Below are 18,067 nucleotides of genomic sequence, written 5' to 3' on the forward strand. Positions count from 1 at the left end.
ACTTCCTGGCATGGGCTCTGGGGCTCTCCTGTTGGGCAACCATCCTATCCCGCCTACTGCTGCCTGGGGCTTCCCTACCCCTTCTCCTCCTCCCCCCAGTCTCCACCATGGCCGAAGCCTAGACAATGTCTTCAAGATGGGGTGGGCAATACTTGTCTGATCATTCACTTTGCAGAGGACAACTTCAATAACATCTACATCTCCACTGTCGGAACTAACTTTCAAGATCCTCATTGTGAACACAGAGGCAAAGATCAAACTGCAGGTCTGGGACATGGCTGGCCAAGAGCAATTTAAGACCATAACTACTAAGTATAGAATGGCTATGAGTCAGAATCAACTCGATGGCAAGAGTTTTGGTTTATTTACTATAGAGCCATGGGCATTATCGTAGCATACCATATCACAGATGAGAAATCCTTGGAGAATATTGAGAACTGAATGAAGAGCATCAAAGAGAATGCCTCGGTGATGGTGAAGCGCCTCTTACTGGGGAACAAGTGTGACACGGAGGCCAAGAGGATGTCGCAAAGGGAGCAGGCCAGTAAGCTGGCTTGGGAGCATAGATTCAGACTTTTTGAGACAAGTGCCACATACAGTATGAATGCATGCTGATGAGGCCTTCAGTTCCCTGGCCCGGGGTATCTTGCTCAAGCCAGGGGGCTGGAGATGGGGAAACAGCAACAAGACTGCAGCACTGACCTGAACACCTGTGACAAGAAGAACATCAATGAGTACTCCCTGGGCTGAGGTCCCCAGGCTGAGGTCCCTTGCCTGCCTCCCCACCCTGAGCCCGGAGGCTGGACCTGAGGGAGGCAGGGCTGAGGGGCTGGGCAGGGGAGAAACAGCTGATGGGGCTTGGAGTAATAAATGGGTAGGTGGTAAGGAGCATGAGGAGAAAATAGAGAAGAAGAAAAGGAAGGGGATAGAAGAAGGAAAAGAGGTAGAATAGAGGCAAGGAGAAGGAGGCAGAGGGGGTGAGGTGGAAGAATCAAGGAACGGAGAGAAGGTGAGAAGGTAGGAAGAAAGGGAGGAAGGAAGGATGGATGGCTCTAGATCATCCTGGGTTTCCAGGACAAACCTAAATGTAAATATCTGGATTTATTCTGTTACTGGATCAGGTTTTAGGGTCCTGTGAGTGGCTTGCTCAGCACCGCCCTCTGAAGGGTCGGTCCTATCCTGTCACTCGGTTTTTCTCAGATTAGAGGCCACTGTTTGCACGTGTACGCGCGCGCGCACACACACACAAATGTTAGGTGACCACTGCTCTAGGTACTGAATGATGCTGAACAAATGCTTAAGTAATTCCAAGATATTTGGTGATAAATAGAAGAATATTTTTAATGAGGAAGCTAGGTCATTCATTCATTTATTTTTAAACAAATATTAAATAATGCCTTCTATGTGCTGGGGGTCCAGGTGGTGCAGCGGTTAAGAGTTTGCCTGCTAACCAAAAGGTTGGCAGTTCAAATCTACCAGCCGCTCCTTGGAAACCCTAAGGGGCAGTTCTACTCTGTCCTGTAGGGTCATAATGAATCGGAATCAACTTGACAGCAGTGGGTTTGGTTTTTTATAGTATGTGCCAGGTAGTGTGCTAGAGTGTGTGGTGGTGTGGACCTGTATATGGGGAAGTGGGCAGGTTCATTGCCTCATGGAGGGAGGATAATTGGGGCACTATTTTTCTGGAGGATATTTTCACACTGCATGTCAAAAACCTTTTATAAAGTTCAAACTTCTGACCCAGCAAGTCTACTTCTAAAAATTTGTCTGAAGCATAATTAAGGGTTATCACATCATTTCTAATACTGAAAAATCAGAAACAACCCAAATGTCCAATAACATGGGATTGCTTCATAATATGTTATATCCCTTCCATGGAATACAATTAAATTTTAATTTTAATGGAAAAACATTAAAAATTGATAGGTAGATCCATATTTAATTACATTGAAAGCTATTTACAGCATTTTAAAATTAAAATGGATTATACAGTATTGTGTAATATAGGATGATTCTATTAATAAATATCCATACAGAAAAATATTCAGGTGAAATGTGCTCAAACTTTTTAATTCAAATCAATCTTTTTTTTTTTTTTTTAGTGTACAGTTCTATGGATTTTGGCTATGCATAGATTTGTGTAACCACCACAATGATCAGAATAGTGAACAGTTCCATCACCTCAATCAATCAATCAGTCCGTCAATCAAGTGCTTCCCCTTCCCACCCCTAATTTCTAACGACCACTAATCTGTCCTCTATTGGTATGGTTTTGCTTTTTCCAGAATGTCATATAAATGTGATCATACAGTATGTAATCTTTTAAGAACGACTTCTTTCACTCAGCATGATGCCGTTGAGATTGTGCATCTATGGTTCCTTTCTTTTTGTTGCTGAGCAGTATTCCGTTGTATGTCTATATCACCGTATTCATTCACTTGTTAAAAAACATCGGGTTGTCCACTTTGGGGTACTATGAATAAAGTTAATATAAACATTTGTGAAGAGGTTTTTGTGTGAACATGATGTTTTTATTTCTCTTGGGTAAATACCTATGAGTGGGATTGCTAGGTCATATGGTAGGTGAATGTTTAACTTTATAAGAACCTATCAAACTGTTTTCCAGAGTGGCTGTACCTCTCTTTTTGCTTTCCTTCCAGCAGTGCATGAGAGTTCCAGTTTCTCTGCATTCTTAGCAACACTTGGTATTGTCAGATTTTTTTTTTTTAATTAGCAATTCCACTAGATGTGTAGTGGTATCTCATTAAGGAGTCCTAATGGCACAGTGGTTAAAAGCACTCAGCTGCTAACCTAAAGGTCAGTGGGTTTAATCCCACCAAGTGCTCCACAGGAGAAAGATGTGGCAGTCTGCTTCCATTAAGATTTACAGTGTTGGAAACCCTATGGGGGCAGTTCTGCTCTGTCTTATAGGGTCACTGTGAGTCGAAATCAACTTGATAGCAATGCGTTCGAGTTTTTTTTTTTTTTTGGATATCATGGTTTAAATTTGCATTTCCTAATGGCTAATGAAGTTAATTTCATTTTACTTGGCTCCACAATCAACGCATGTGGAAGCAGCAATAAAGAAATCAAAAGATACATTGCATTGGGCAAATCTGCTGCAAAAGACCTCTTTAAAGTGTTAAAAGCAAAGATGTCACTTTGAAGACTAAGGTGTGCCTGACCCAAGCCATGGCATTTTCAATTGCATCATATGCTTGTGAAAGCTGGACAATGAATAAGAAAGACCGAAGAAGAATTGATGCCTTTGAATTGTGGTGTTGGTGAAAAATATTGAATATACCATGGACTGCCAGAAGAATGAACAACTCTGTTTTGGAAGAAGTACAACCAGAATGTTCCTTAGAAGCAAGGGTTGGCGAGGTTACGTCTCACATACTTTGGACATGTTATCAGGAGGGATTAGTACCTGGAGAAGGACATCATGCTTGGTAAAGTAGAAAGTCAGTGAAAAAGTGGAAGACCATCAATGAGATGGACTGACATAGTAGTTTCAAAAATGGGCTTATGTATAACAATGATTGTGAGGCACAGGACCCAGCAGTGTTTCGTTCTGTTGTACATAGGGTTGCTATGAGCCAGAACTGACTCAAGGGCACCTAACAACAACAACTACAATGATATTGAGGACTGCTTTATGTGTTTATTTACCATTGGTATATTCTCTATGATTAAGTGCCTATTCAAGTCTCTTACCCATTAAAAAAAAAATTATTTGTTTTCTTACTGTTAAGTTTTGAGAGTGTTTTATATATTCCAGATACAAGCCTTTTGTCAGATACGAAATTTGCAGCTGTTTTCTTCAGTCTTCTCTTACTAGTATATTTAATGATAAAAGGCATTTAATTTTGATGAAGTCCAATCAATGGACTGTACTTTTAGTATCATGTCTAAGAAGTCTTTACCCAACCTAGGTCATGAAAATACCGTCCCCCTTTTTTTTCTTCTTTTAGCTTTACATTTTATATTTAGATATGTGATTTGGAGTCATTATTTTTCTGTAAGTTGTGAAGTTCAGGTTGAAGTGGTTTGTATATTTGCAAATAGATGTCCAGTTGTTTCAACATCGTTCTTTTAAAAAAAAAGTGCCTTTGAACCTCTGTAAAAAAAACCAATTGGCCATATTTTTATGGGATTGTTTCTGGACTGTATTCTGTTCCAATGATCTATGTGTCCATTCTTTTGCTACGCTATCCTGATTACTACAGGTTTATAGTAAATCTTGAAATCAGGTAGTATGAATTCTCCAACTTCATTCTTCTTTATCAAATTTCTTTTTGTTATTCTAATTCCTTTGCCTTTCTAATATAAACTTTAGAATCAGCTTCTCCGTATTTGCAAAAAAAAAATCTTGCTGGGAATTTGATTGGAATGCCATTAATTACATAGGTGAATATATAAAGAATTGACATCTTAATTATATTGAGTCTTTCAATCTATGAACATGGTATGTCTCTTCGTTTGCCCTAAGATTTTAACCATTTGTCTTCAGGTAGTTAGATTATGGCTGTTCTTTTTTGCTTATTTTGAAAGTTTGTTACTTTTGAAATTTATTGTTAGCTTTAATTTAAAAATTAAAGAGATTTTCCTTAGGCAATGGACAGGGAAGATCAGGAGAAGGGTAGACTGGGGAGTAAAGATGCCTATCATGATGAGCTGTGGGCAGATCCAGCCTCTAGTGGGGTAAGGAATTCTGTTGGGTAGACCTGGCATATGAAGAGTATGGTGAGAGGTGACAATTTGTTAAGATCAAGAAGGACCAGGGAGAGGTAAAAGTCCCAGCAGAAACTCTTTCAGTGATGATCCAGTGCCATGTGCCAATTCAGGCAAAGACTGAGCATCATGGAGGGTTAGGAAGCAGGGTCCCAGCTATGAGAATTCAAGAGAAAGAGGTACAGTCTTTAATGGAAGTGGTGATAGTTGGCAAAGGTTACAGGATGGGGCCTGGTAGCAAGTGCTCTAGGTTCTAGAATTGAGGTACACAGAGGAGGCTATGGGAAAGGAACAAGGCAGTGGTCCAAATATGGACTCAGCGTCACCATAGGAGGACTTACAAGTACACTAAATTCTGAGACTTTGAGAATCTGAACTAAAGTCCCTTAAATTCTATTTGACTAAGTTCTGAATTGTTCCTAGGAGTGATGCAGGATTGAGCCTGAAGGTGGGAGTCTAGTGGCCTCACTGGTGGGAAAAGGAGGAATGTTGAGGCAAGGAACCAGGTGGAGCATTTGCTCATTTATTCACTTATTCAACCAGCATTTACTACATAAAAGGCATTTTTACTGTTATTGCTATAGTCCATGGTAATGCTGTCTGCTTGTGGAATGAGCAGACAGTGTACCCACACATGCCTGAACACATGCACTCATTCACACATGCATGTGCTCCTGTGTACATGCATGGGTGGTTGCACAAGAGGAATGGCAAGCATTGGCCAAATGCCAGCTGGGAAACCGACAGTGGTACTGAGCCTCCAGCACTCGAAGCCCCAAGGATCAGTTCACTAGGTGGCAGGTGACATCAAAGAGCTGAGGATAGTTCCAGAACTGGGACAAAGGTAAGTTGTAACCCTGAAGCCTGTGACACCAGAGAATATGTTGATACATTTTCTTGGGACTCATAAAAATTGTAGGGGGAGTTTAAACAGCTGGGCCTAAGGACATAATGAACTGGTGGAGGAGGGGAAGGGGATCTATTTAAAAATATATATATATATATACACACACACATATATGTGTGTGTAAAAAATATGTATATATATTTAAAATTGTTCTTGATTTAGGTAGCTGCATGACAGGGTAATATTTTTTTCCAACAGGCGAGGAGATTAGCACCTTCTTTCCAGCATCTAAAAGCAAAAAGACAGTGTGTCTTGAACTTGAACTTGCTTATTATAAGCTCATCAGAAACCATTGCTCTCTGTGTGTTGATTTCTAGCCAAGAATTAACCTCAGAGCCTTGATACTAGCTGGAGAACTCAGCAGAGGGAAGCCTGCTTGTTTAGGAACAAAGCAGGTATTTACGGAACCCCTCAGCCTCAGGTGAGTGTTTTTTCCATTCAGGTGGCACTAGAAGCCACAGAGCTCTAGGGGGCCCATGAATGTGAGCCTGTGCTGACCACCTGGAGGGGCGATGAGCTCTAGACCTGAGTGGGATGACTCATCACCAAAACTGTGAGACCAGCCACCTTTTAGAGGACTGAAACCCATTGTTTACATCCCCACACAATAGGATTACTGAAAATAATGTCACTCACCTGTGTATTCTTCATACTCCACAAAATGTTTATGTCATTATCATGGTAATCATTTTTCTCCCTGTTTGATTCCATTTATGTAACATTCAGAAGTAAATGAACGTTAACTATATTGTTCAGAGATGCACATTTCAGTGGTAAACTCTAAAGAAGGAGCCCTGATGGCGCAATGGTTAAGCACTCAGCTGCTAACCAAAAGGCTGGTGGTTCGAACCCATCAGCGGCTCCTCCGGAGAAAAGAACTGGTGATCGGCTCTTGTAAAGATTTAAGCCTGGGAAGCCCTATGGGGCAGTTCTACACTGTCCTGTAGGGTCGCTATGAGTGGGAATCGACGGCACATGACAACAACGATAATAAACTAAAGCAAATCAAGGAAATGACCACAATAATGTCAGGTGTGAGACATTGTTGCCCTTGAGTCGATTCCCACTCATTAGACCCTATAGGACAGAGTAGAACTGCCCCACAGAGTTTCCAAAGAGCACCTGGTAGATTTGAACTGCAGACCTTTTGGTTAGCAGCCATAGCACTTAACCACTACACCACCAGGGTTTCCGCAGAGGACAGAAAGGAGGTGTGATTGTGAAGCGGCACACCCAGGCCTTCTGAGGTGCTGGCCACATTCTGTGTATTCACCTGAGTGGAGCTTATGGAGGGATTCATTTTATACTAATTTGTCGAGTGGTACATTTAAGACATAGGCTCTTTTTGCACGAGTGAATGTTTCATTTCACAAACATCAAAACAAAGGAAAAAAATAAGATAAAATCAGTTCTCTTCCTTTTGTCATTCCAACCAAGATTGAGATTTGAGAGTAGGGTGGCTCAAAGCTGCACCATGTGTCATGTGTGACTGCCTTGATGATATTTTGGATTAAAAAAATACACATTGACGTTTTATATCCATTTAAAAATATAGATATTTTTTAAATATCTGTATTTAGATGTTTCTGATCTGAGAGTAAGAGGCCCTGGTGGTGTAGTGGTTAAATGCTCAGCTGCTAACCAAAAGGTGGGCAGTTTGACAGTCAACTTCTGTAAAGATTTACAGCCTTGGAAACTCTGCTTTGTCTTACAGTGTTGCTATGAGACGGAAGCGACTTTTACGCAACAGGTTTGTTTTGTTTTTGTCTAAGAGTTCTATAGTAGGACTAGGAGACTTGCTCAAGGTTACCCACTAGTTAATGTCAGTTGTCTTTAGGTGCCGACTCATAGAGACCCTATGCACAACAGAACAAAACACTGCCCGATCCTGCGCCATTCTCACAATTATTGCTATGTTTGATCCCATCATTGCAGCCACTGTGTCAACCCATCTTATTAAAGGTCTTCGTCTTTTTCACTCACCCTCTACTTTACCAAGCATGGTGTCCTTCTCCAGGGACTGGTCCCTCCTAATAACATGTCCCAGGTATGTGAGATGAAGCCTTACCATCCTCGCTTCTAAGGATCATTCTGGCTATACTTCTTCCAAGACAGATTTGTGCGAGTTAGAGCTTAATCCCACATGTTTTGACTCCATGTAGAATGCTTTTGAGTGGCAATACTAACATTCCTTTCCTAGATTTGGAATTCCATAAATGCCTTTATTTAGAGTGCCACTGAGTCAAGTATCTTGGGTAATTGTGGAATTATCTGTCGGTTTTCAGACTTGTTTGAAAAGATGGGTTATGTTTGGCTCTGCACTAATTAGTGTGCCAGCAGAAGGTTTGGTTCACTTAGCTTCGTAAGTGAAACCAGTAAGAAAGAGGTGCCAGCTTTCTCCATAACGACAGCATCTTGAGAAATTAGAATCTCTTACATAAAAGATTAAATCTCATTATAATATTTTTCTACATAAATATATTATGTGCTCACTCTAAAATGTTTGGAGAAATTCAGAAGAGCTAAAGAAGGAACTAAAAACCACCCGTAACCTCTGTCCTCAGAGGTAAAAAAAGTTAAATTTTGATAGGTCTTTATTCTTTGTGTATATATATGTTTGCAAAATTGATATCCTGAAAGTACTATTTTAAAGCTTACTTTTTAAACTTAACAATATATTGGGAACATTTTTTTTTTAATATTAGTAAGTCTTCTGTAAAACTATTTTTAATGCTTGTATAACATTGTATAGATGAATGACCATGTTTTTTAAGAAGCCAGGTTCCTTTGTGGGCTATATGGTTTGTTTCCAGTTTGCTGCTATTGTAAATAACACAGAAATAAGCATCTTTGTAGGTAAATCTTTACACACACCCAGTATTAGTTCCTTAGAATAAATTCCTAGAAGTGAACTCACTGGGTCTGGGTCAAAGGGCATGCACACTTTAGAGGTTTTTGATACATTTGTCAAATTGTCTTTCAAAAAGATTGTCCTAATTTATGCTCCCTCACTAGGTGTCGTTGAGTCTACTCCAACTCATGGTGACCCCATGTGTGTCAGAGCAGCACAACTCATGGTGACCCCGTGTGTGTCAGAGCAGCACAACTCATGGTGACCCCGTGTGTGTCAGAGCAGCACAACTCATGGTGACCCCGTGTGTGTCAGAGCAGCACTGTGCTGATCACTCCAACTCATGATGACCCCGTGTGTGTCAGAGCAGCACTGTGCCGATCACTCCAACTCATGATGACCCCGTGTGTATCAGAGCAGCACTGTGCTGATCACTCCAACTCATGATGACCCCGTGTGTATCAGAGCAGCACTGTGCTGATCACTGCAACTCATGGTGACCCCGTGTGTGTCAGAGCAGCACTGTGCTGATCACTCCAACTCATGATGACCCCATGTGTGTCAGAGCAGCACTATGCTGATCACTCCAACTCATGGTGACCCCGTGTGTGTCAGAGCAGCACTGTGCTGATTTTTCGGAAGCAGATCACCAGGACTTTCTTTCGAGGTGCCTCTAGGTAGATTCAAACCTTCAACCTTTTATTTAACAACCCAGCACTTTAACCATTTGCATCATTCAGGGACAAAACAAAGCAAAGCAAAAAACCCATCGAATTGATTCCTACTCATAGCAACCTCCTATAGGACAGAGTAGGACTGCCCCATAGGGTTTGCAAGCAACCGCTGGTGGATTTGAACTGCCAACCTTCTGGTTAGCAGCCAAGCTCTTAACCACTGTGCCACCAGAACGCCATGCAGGGACAAAGTATATAAAATTGTTTTCCCTAACCATGCCAATACCAGGTATTCTAATTTGAAATGTGAAAAAAAAAGAAAAGTTTACTAATAAGGTTAAGTTTTTTTCATGTGTTTTTTTAGCCCTCATCTTGATTTAATTCCTTTAGTCTTTCCATAAAATTGTCATGTTATCTCTCCTCTAGGAGCTCTAATGATCAAACGTGAATTACAGCACTCAGAAACCTCACACAGATACACGCATTTAAAATTCTCCACTTAAAGCTGGAGGGGAATCCACTATTAAGAAGAAAATGAGTAGATTTTTGTCTGTAGTAACGTTACCATTTCAACTGAATCGCTTATTTACCTAACTAATGCCCCATTAGGAGTTCTTAGCACATTCACATATTGTTAAAATACCTGACAATCATTCACAGAAATGGGAAGTCAAACAAGCCCAGTGTTTCAATTTGCCAAGTTCAACAAACTCCTTGGCAATCTGCTTACAAGACCCTGTGGAGGATGGCAGTCAGGAATAGGTTAGGCAACCCATTAGTTTATGAAAAGACCTGTCGATGAAATCATAATCTATTTGCCTGTGTTTCACTGGCTTTTTTTCTGAGCTTATGGTGATAGAAAACTACTTCCCATAATCCTGTTCAGGTACTCAGCAGACAATATACATATCCCAATAAGACAAATATTGCCATGATAGAAATCTTTCTGTAACCGAAAGAATTTTAGGCCCCAGGTAGAATTCCATTTATTTGAAATATGTATATACATATATATTTAATCTTTTAAAATCCTAACACAACAAAGTAATTGGGGCAATGCTTTGGCCTACTTTCTATTGGGATTTGACTTATTAGTGATAGCTTGATAAAGAAAGCCTTGGAAAGAAATCTCCTTTGATTAAAGGAGATTGTAACTTCATCCTGAGGAAGAGCTGTTTGGGAGAAGTATAGAGTTGTTCTTTGTTATTCTAGAAGTTTAGAGGGTAGAGCTAAGACCAAAGGGTGGAAGTAACCGAGATTCTGACTTTGGTTGTTTTTTTTTTTTTTAATTTTTATTGTGCTTTAAGTGAAAGTTTACAAATCAAGTCAGTCTCTCACACAAAACCCGTATACACCTTGCTACATACTCCCAATTACTCTCCCCCTAATGAGACAGTCTGCTTTCTCCCTCCACTCTCTCTTTTCATGTCCAGTTCACCAGCTTCTAACCCCCTCCACCCTCTCATCTGCCCTCCAGGCAGGAGATGTCAACACAGTCTCAAGTGTCCACCAGATCCAAGAAGCTCACTCCTTACCAGCATCCCTCTCCAACCCATTGTCCAGTCCAATCCATGTCTGAAGACTTGGCTTCGGGAATGGTTCCTGTCCTGGGCCAACAGAAGGTCTGGGGGCCATGACCACTGGGGTCTTTCTAGTCTCAGTCAGTCTTATGAAAATTTGGGGTCTGCATCCCACTGCTCTTCTGCTCCCTCAGGGATTCTCTGTTGTGTTCCCTGTCAGGGCAGTCATCGGTTGTAGCCAGGCGCCATGTAGTTCTTCTGGTCTCAGGATGATGTAGTCTCTAGTTCATGTGGCCCTTTCTGTCTCTTGGGCTCGTAATCGCCTTGTGTCCTTGGTGTTCTTCATTCTCCTTTGATCCAGGTGGGTTGAGACCAATTGATGCATTTTAGATGGCTGCTTGCTAGCGTTTAAGACCCCAGATGCCACTCTTCAAAGTGGGATGCAGAATGTTTTCTTAATAGATTTTATTATGCCAGTTGACTTAGATGTCCCGTGAAACCATGGTCCCCAGACTCCTTCCCCTGCTAACGCTGGCCTTTGAAGCATTCAGTTTATTCAGGAAACTTCTTTGCTTTTGGTTTAGTCCAATTGTGCTGACCTCGCCTGTATTGTGTGCTGTCTTTCCCTTTACCTAAAGTAGTTCTTATCTACTATGTAATTAGTGAATGCCCCTCTCCCACCCTCCCTCCCTCCCCCCTCCTTGTAACCACAAAAGAATGTTTTCTTCTCAGTTTAAACTATTTCTCAAGTTCTTATAATAGTGGTCTTATACAATATTTGTTCTTTTGCAGCTGACTAATTTCACTAAGCATAATGCCTGCCAGGTTCCTCCATGTTTATGAAATGTTTCACAGATTCCTCACTGTTCTTTATCGATGCGCAGTATTCCAATGTGTGAATATACCATAATTTATTTATCCATTCATCCATTGATGGGCACCTTGGTTGCTTCCATGTTTTTGCTATTGTAAACAGTGCTGCAATAAACATGGGTGTGCATATATCTGTTCATGTAAAGGCTCTTATTTCTCTAGGATATATTCCAAGGAGTGCTGACTTTGGTTGTTTTTAAGGAAGAAATTTCTAACAACCAGAGCTGTGGCAAGATGAGTGCCTTGGGAAGTAGGAAGTACACTTCCTTCTGTAAGGGTCCAAGCTACCAGTGGAGGCCTAGTGAGGAAGGCTGAGGAGACAGCTTCCTCATTGTAGGGCAAATGTTTTTGTTTTCAGAGGGGATCACTCGATATAGTTGTGGTGATTTGATCCACTAATGGCCTTTTATCTAAGCCAATAAGAAACAGGGGAAATTCCAAGTTAATATTTTCAGATCATTTCTTTGTTTTTGAATAATACAACAGTTAAATGCAGATTGCAAGGGTAATGGGCCATCATCCAGGTCAAAGCGTCAGGCTAGATTATTCTCCTCACATCTCATAAATATCTATTTATTTATCAAGTAAACTTCATTGACATAAGGATCCAGTCTAATCTGGCACCGCCATTACCTCAACATCTGACTTCTAGGGTCTCCAAGGAAGGGAAAAGAGAGCTTGGAAGATCCACATCATCCACTCTTTCAAGCTTCTCTTTATGTCACTTCTTCTTAGAATCCATTGGTCAGAACTAGTCACATCATCCATCCTAGATGCAAAGGAGAGTGGGAAATACAGTTCTCCTGTGTGTTCAGGGATTGGTAAATGAAATAAACCTGTTGCCACTGAGTCAATTCTGACTCGTAGCGACCCTATAGGTCAGAGTAGAGCCATCCCATAGGGTTTCCAGGGAGTGGCTGGTGAATTCGAACTGCCAGCCTTTTGGTTAGCAGCTAAACACTTAACCACTGCACCGCCAGGGCCCCTCACTGTGGAGGAATAGGAGGAAGCCGTTCTCAAAGCACTGGCTCCTAACCTGCTGGTCAGAAGGCTGGGCGTGGCTACTGACTGTGCTTCTACACCCATTCTCCTGCTAGCAACCTGCTCTGGCTGTAGCTCAGGGCCATATCTAATCATGTGGAGCTGGTGGTAGTGGGACAGGCAGTCTAGACAGACCCTAAGAGACAAGGAATCCCAAAGGCCAGGGAAACAATGACTAGGCATTTGACCAGTAGGAGGATGGGATGGACTATACTGTGGTGGGAAGGAATGCATGCCGACCTCCTGCATCCTGCTGTCTGCCACAGCAGACAGCTGGACACACTCTTATGAGGACCTCTTCTCCATGGTGACAGGCATGTGGTCACGCATCCTGGTGGGTACAGGGGGGCAGCAGGGGAAAGCCTTGGACAGGGAGGCAAAAGGCCTGAATTTAGACCCACTTTTCCTTTTTCTGAGCCTTAGTGCTTCATCTTTAAGATGGGCCCGGCGAATTCGGAAGTTCTTTCCTGCTTTACCTCTCGGTCATGCGTTTGGTGACATACAAAGATATAAGGCATCATGATGAATAAGTTCATGACTGGAAGGGGCTATGTGGCTTTCTGGGCCCCTAATCACCTACTGAAGCCCTGGTGGTGCAGTGGTTAAGAGCTCAGCTGCTAACCAAAAGGTTGGCAGTTCAAATCCACCAGCTGCTCCTTGGAAACGCTATGAGGCAGTTCTACTGTGTCCTATAAGGTCGTTATGAGTTGGAATTGACTTGAAGGCAATGGATTTGGTTTGGGTTTTAATCACCTACTACAGCATGACTTAGGTGCGGAGAAAGAGACCACAAATTGTGGCTTATGTGCCGAAGGGCTCGCACTGGCAGACAGGCTTGAATTCAGTCTTATCTGTCTCTTTCTCTCACACAGTTTTGTTTTAGGATAGAGGAAGAAGATGTTTTTAATAGCAAGGCTTTTTTTTCTCCCTCTTTATTTTTCCTGGAAAAAGATGAAGCCATCCATTTATTCTGGACCAATTACAAGCACTAGAAAGCACAGGCAGAACAGAAAGCTTGATCACAAATAAATATACAGTGGGAAAGGGGGTGGTTGGGGAGGAAACTGTTATTGATTGGCCTTGTAAAACCTGCTGCTGAATCGATAGCAATTTCCGGAAATGCCTGGCATTTATTTTGTGCGGCTTGAACAACGGAGATAATAACAAATGTACTTATGAAGTGGGTCTCTTGACACTATTTCCTTGGGCCTCTTATAATAACACACATACATAATGAGGTGCAACAGCTACACAAACCATAGTGAATACACGATGAATTTGAAGCCCCAGACCAGTTGCCATGGCCAACCTCCCAGTTGTTGGCCATGGCATTTGGAGAAGTCTTCTCTGTTAAAGAAGCAGACAGTTCACCTGTAGGAGATGGGAGATGTGTCCTCGTCACCTGAGAAGGGACAGACCTGGACTTGTTCTGATGCTCAGAGAAATCAGATCCTGAAACTGCTGGATGCTACGTAGCCACTCTGAATTTCTGTATCTGCTCTCTCATCAGGACCTGGCTCAGTCGCTTTCAGAGCTCTGTTCACTGTTTCTTTCCAATAATAGGCAGCTTACCTCATGGGATGCTCCTCTACCCCCACCCTCCATTCTTGGCTAGTCCCCTGTCCACATGTCTTTGTACAAACACATTTGACAACCTTGTCAGGGCCTTTAGGTCTGAGAAAAGACTCAGGGGTGTTTCAGGAATAGGCAAAGCTATTCAATGTGCTTCAGTTTAGTAAAAAATAAAAAATTGTTGTTAGCTGCCATGCACAACAGAACAAAATGCTGCCCCTTCTGCACCATCCCTATGACCAGTTGTGGCTCAGACTGTTGTGATCTGTAGGGTTTTCATTGGTTGATTTTTGGAAGTAGATTGCCAGCCCTTTCTTCCTAGAGATGACTTTTCCAACCTACTGCCTTGATACATCCACATTTAGCATGGCACTACTAAGGAGAATTTGAACTACCAACTTGGATGGTGGAAGAAGGTGTTCTTTCTAGAAATAGATAGGTTCCAGTTCAATTTCTATAAATCTTCCTAGTCTGTCTTAGTCTGGAAGTTCTGCTGAAACCTGTTTAGCATCACAGCAACACACAAGTCTCCACTGACAGTCAGGTGGAGGCTTCACATGAGGTACATTGGCCAGGAATCCAGTCCTGGACTCCAGCATGGAAGGTGAGAATTCTACCACTGAGCTACGAATGCCTCTGTGTTAAACATAACTACCATTTACTGATCATCTATTATGTGGCATTGGGAACCCTCGTGGAGTAGTAGTTAAGTGCTACAGCTGCTAACCAAAAGGTCAGCAGTTCAGATCCACCAGGTGCTCCTTGGAAACTCTACAGGGTAGTTCTACTCTGTCCTATAGGGTCACTATGAGTCAGAATCGACTTGATGGCAGTGGGTTTGGTTTTGGTTTTTTATTTCGTGGCATGCACTTTACACCCATTAACTCATTTATTCCTCACAAGAACAATTTTTTTTTTGTAGGAACTGAGGCTCATCAAGATCAATAAGTTATTCAAGATCATAAAGCTATTAAGAGACTGAGCTAGATTTGCACTCAGGTCTGAGTCTAGAGCCTATATTTTTTCCATTCTGCTATTGCCTGTTTAAGTGACTGGGATGGCGAGAGGTGAAGTTATAACATGCAGAGTGCCATGAATGCTTGGCTAAAGTATTTGGACGTTATTCCTTGCAATAGGAAACCGATGACGGTTTCTTTGGACATATAGGTAGTTTAGTCAGACTTAAGTATTAGGGAGGTCATTTTGGTGCTTTGGTGTAGGATCAGTTGATGCAGACAAGAATGCAGGCTGCGAGACCGTTTAAAAGGATACTGGAGCAGCTAAGGCGGGGGGCAAAGAGGTTTATCCAGCGGTAGCTCTTGTCAGTTATAAAATGGAAAACATTTTCCTGTCTCCTCACTTTGTCTCAACATCACATCTGCCTCCCTTCTTAGCCACTTCATCTTCTCCTGCTTCATAATGGTGGGATGATTCCCTGGAGAAGGCTGAATCCCAGCCTGGGCCTCTCATTACAAAGCCAATCTCCATGAAATTGTTGGAAACAGATGCCTGCTGAGCTGCGTATAGACAGAGACCACTTTTCCAACCTACTTCCTTGATGCATTCCTATTTAGCCCTGCTAAGGAGAATTTGAACTACTAACTTGGATGGTGGAAAAGGTGTTCTTTCTATAAATCAGTAGACTTCCAGTTTACTTTCTATAAATCAGTAGATATGACAGTAGGCTGTGTCATATCTCTCCATAACGAACCTATACTCTTGATTCCATCTTTTGGCTGTAGTGAATAGCACTGCAATGGACATTGATGTATAAGTATCTCTTTGTGTTCCTGCTTTCTGTTCTTTTGGGTATATGCGTAGGGAACCTGTAGTCTTATGAGATGTTCTTTATGGCTCTGGAAGCCACTGAAAGGCTTTCCTTTGAGATCTAGCTTGGTGCTGAGAGTGATGCTTTTCCTACAAACTACTCAAGCAGTCAGCTCTCTCCAGATGCTGTGCCAATCCCTGTCTCAAGAGCTGGCCCTGGAAAGTAGCTCCCTAGATATTGGGAGATAGTGACACTTCTTGGATGAGCTATCAAGTGAGGAATCACATGAGTTAATGCCCCTGGTATCCTTTGTGTACTTTTGTGCCATACCCTCTGCTAGGGCCTATGAAGGAAGCACTCAGCTTTTCACCATTAATTATAATGTTAATTGTAGGATTTTTGTAGATATTCTTTATGAAGTCGAGGAAGTTCTCTATTCCTAGATTTCTGAGAGTTTTTATCATGCATGGATGCTAAATTTTATCAAATGCTTTTTCTGCATTGATTGATAATGATCTAGGGCTAGACAAAGACTTCTTAGAATTGACACCAAAAGCACAATCCATAAATTAAGAAAAATCAATTAAAAGGACCTCATGACAATGAAAAACATTTGCTTTTCAAAAGATCCTTTTACAAGATGAAAAGGCAAGGTACAGATGGGAGAAAATCATTTCAAGTCAAATATCTGACAAAGAACTAGTATCTAGAATATATAAAGAGTTCTCAAAACTCAACAGTTAAAAAACAAACAATCCTATTAAAAATAAGCAAAGAAAACAAAAAAACATTATATGGATTGAATTGTATCCCTCCAAAAGATACATTGGTCCAACCTCTATATCTGTGAATGTAATCCCACGTAGGAATACTGTTTTCTTTGTTATGAATGAGGCTCTACTTAGTGTAGGTTGTATCCTAAGCCTCATCACTTCTGAGTTATAAAAAGAGCAGATTAAACATAAAGGAAAGCACAAACTGGAGAAGACAGAGGAACCAAGGAACACCAGGGCTACAGAAGCTGAAAGAGACAAGGATCTTCCCTATTCTGAATTTGGACTTCTAGCCTCCTAAATTATGAAAAAATAAATTTCTGTCCTTTTAAGCCGCTCACTTGTGATATTTGTGTCACAGCAGCACTAGGAAACTAAGGCAGACAAGAAGAAGCATTTCACTGAAGAGCAGATGTAAATGGAATAAACACATAAAAAGATGTTCAACATCATTAGTGATCAGGAAAATGCAAATTGAAAACTCAGGAGATATCACTACACACCTAAGAGAATGACTTAAAAAAAGAAAAAAAGCAACAACACCAAATACTGGCAAGGATGCAGAGAAACGGGATCACTTATACATTGCTGGTAGAAATGTACAATGGTACCTCCACTCTGGAAAAGAGTATGGGGAATTTCTTAAAAGAAACTTAACATGCACCTATCACATATCCCAGCAATTGTCCTTCTTGGCATTTACCCCAGAGAAATGAAGACTTATGTTCACACAAAATCCTGTGCATGAATGTTTATAGCAGCTTCATTTGAAATAAACCCAAACTGGAAATCACCCAGATGTCCTTCAGTGGGTGAATAGTTAAAACTGTGGTACATCCATACGTGGAATACAACTCAGCAATAAAAAAAGAACAAACTATTGACATTCACAACAACCTGGGCGGACCTCCAGAGAATTATCCTGATTGGTAAAAGCCTGTGTTAGTTATCTGGTGCTGCCATAACAGAAATACCACAAGTAGTGACTTTAACAAACAGAAATTTATTCTTTTACAATCTAGGAGTCTAAGAGTCCAGATTCATGGTGCTGTCTCCAGGTGAAGCCTTTTTCTTTCTGCCGGCTCTGGGGAAAGAACCTTGTCCAGTCTTTCCTTGGCCTAGGAGTTTCTCAGTGTAGGGACCCTGGGTCCAAAGGGCACGCCCCACTCCTGGCTCTTCTTTCTTGGTGGTAGGAGGTCCCTCTCCTCTCTGCATCAGATCACAAAATGGATGATAACCACACAATACAGAGAATCATGACCTAGCCAGTTGACACACATTTTTGGGGGACACAATTCAATCCATAACAAAGCCCATTTGACATTCTTGAATTGGCAAATTATAGAAATGGAGA

The 18,067-nt window shown here is 41.5% G+C and overlaps 1 pseudogene; it reads left to right on the forward strand.

The window, feature by feature from the left end:
- The first annotated feature begins 378 nt into the window (after positions 1-378).
- Positions 379-2,790, forward strand: LOC100665805 (ras-related protein Rab-13-like; annotated as a pseudogene).
- The last annotated feature ends 15,277 nt before the right edge of the window (positions 2,791-18,067 follow it).

The sequence above is a fragment of the Loxodonta africana genome, chromosome 1 (genome assembly GCF_030014295.1).
Source record: "Loxodonta africana isolate mLoxAfr1 chromosome 1, mLoxAfr1.hap2, whole genome shotgun sequence".
Taxonomy (NCBI): domain Eukaryota; kingdom Metazoa; phylum Chordata; class Mammalia; order Proboscidea; family Elephantidae; genus Loxodonta; species Loxodonta africana.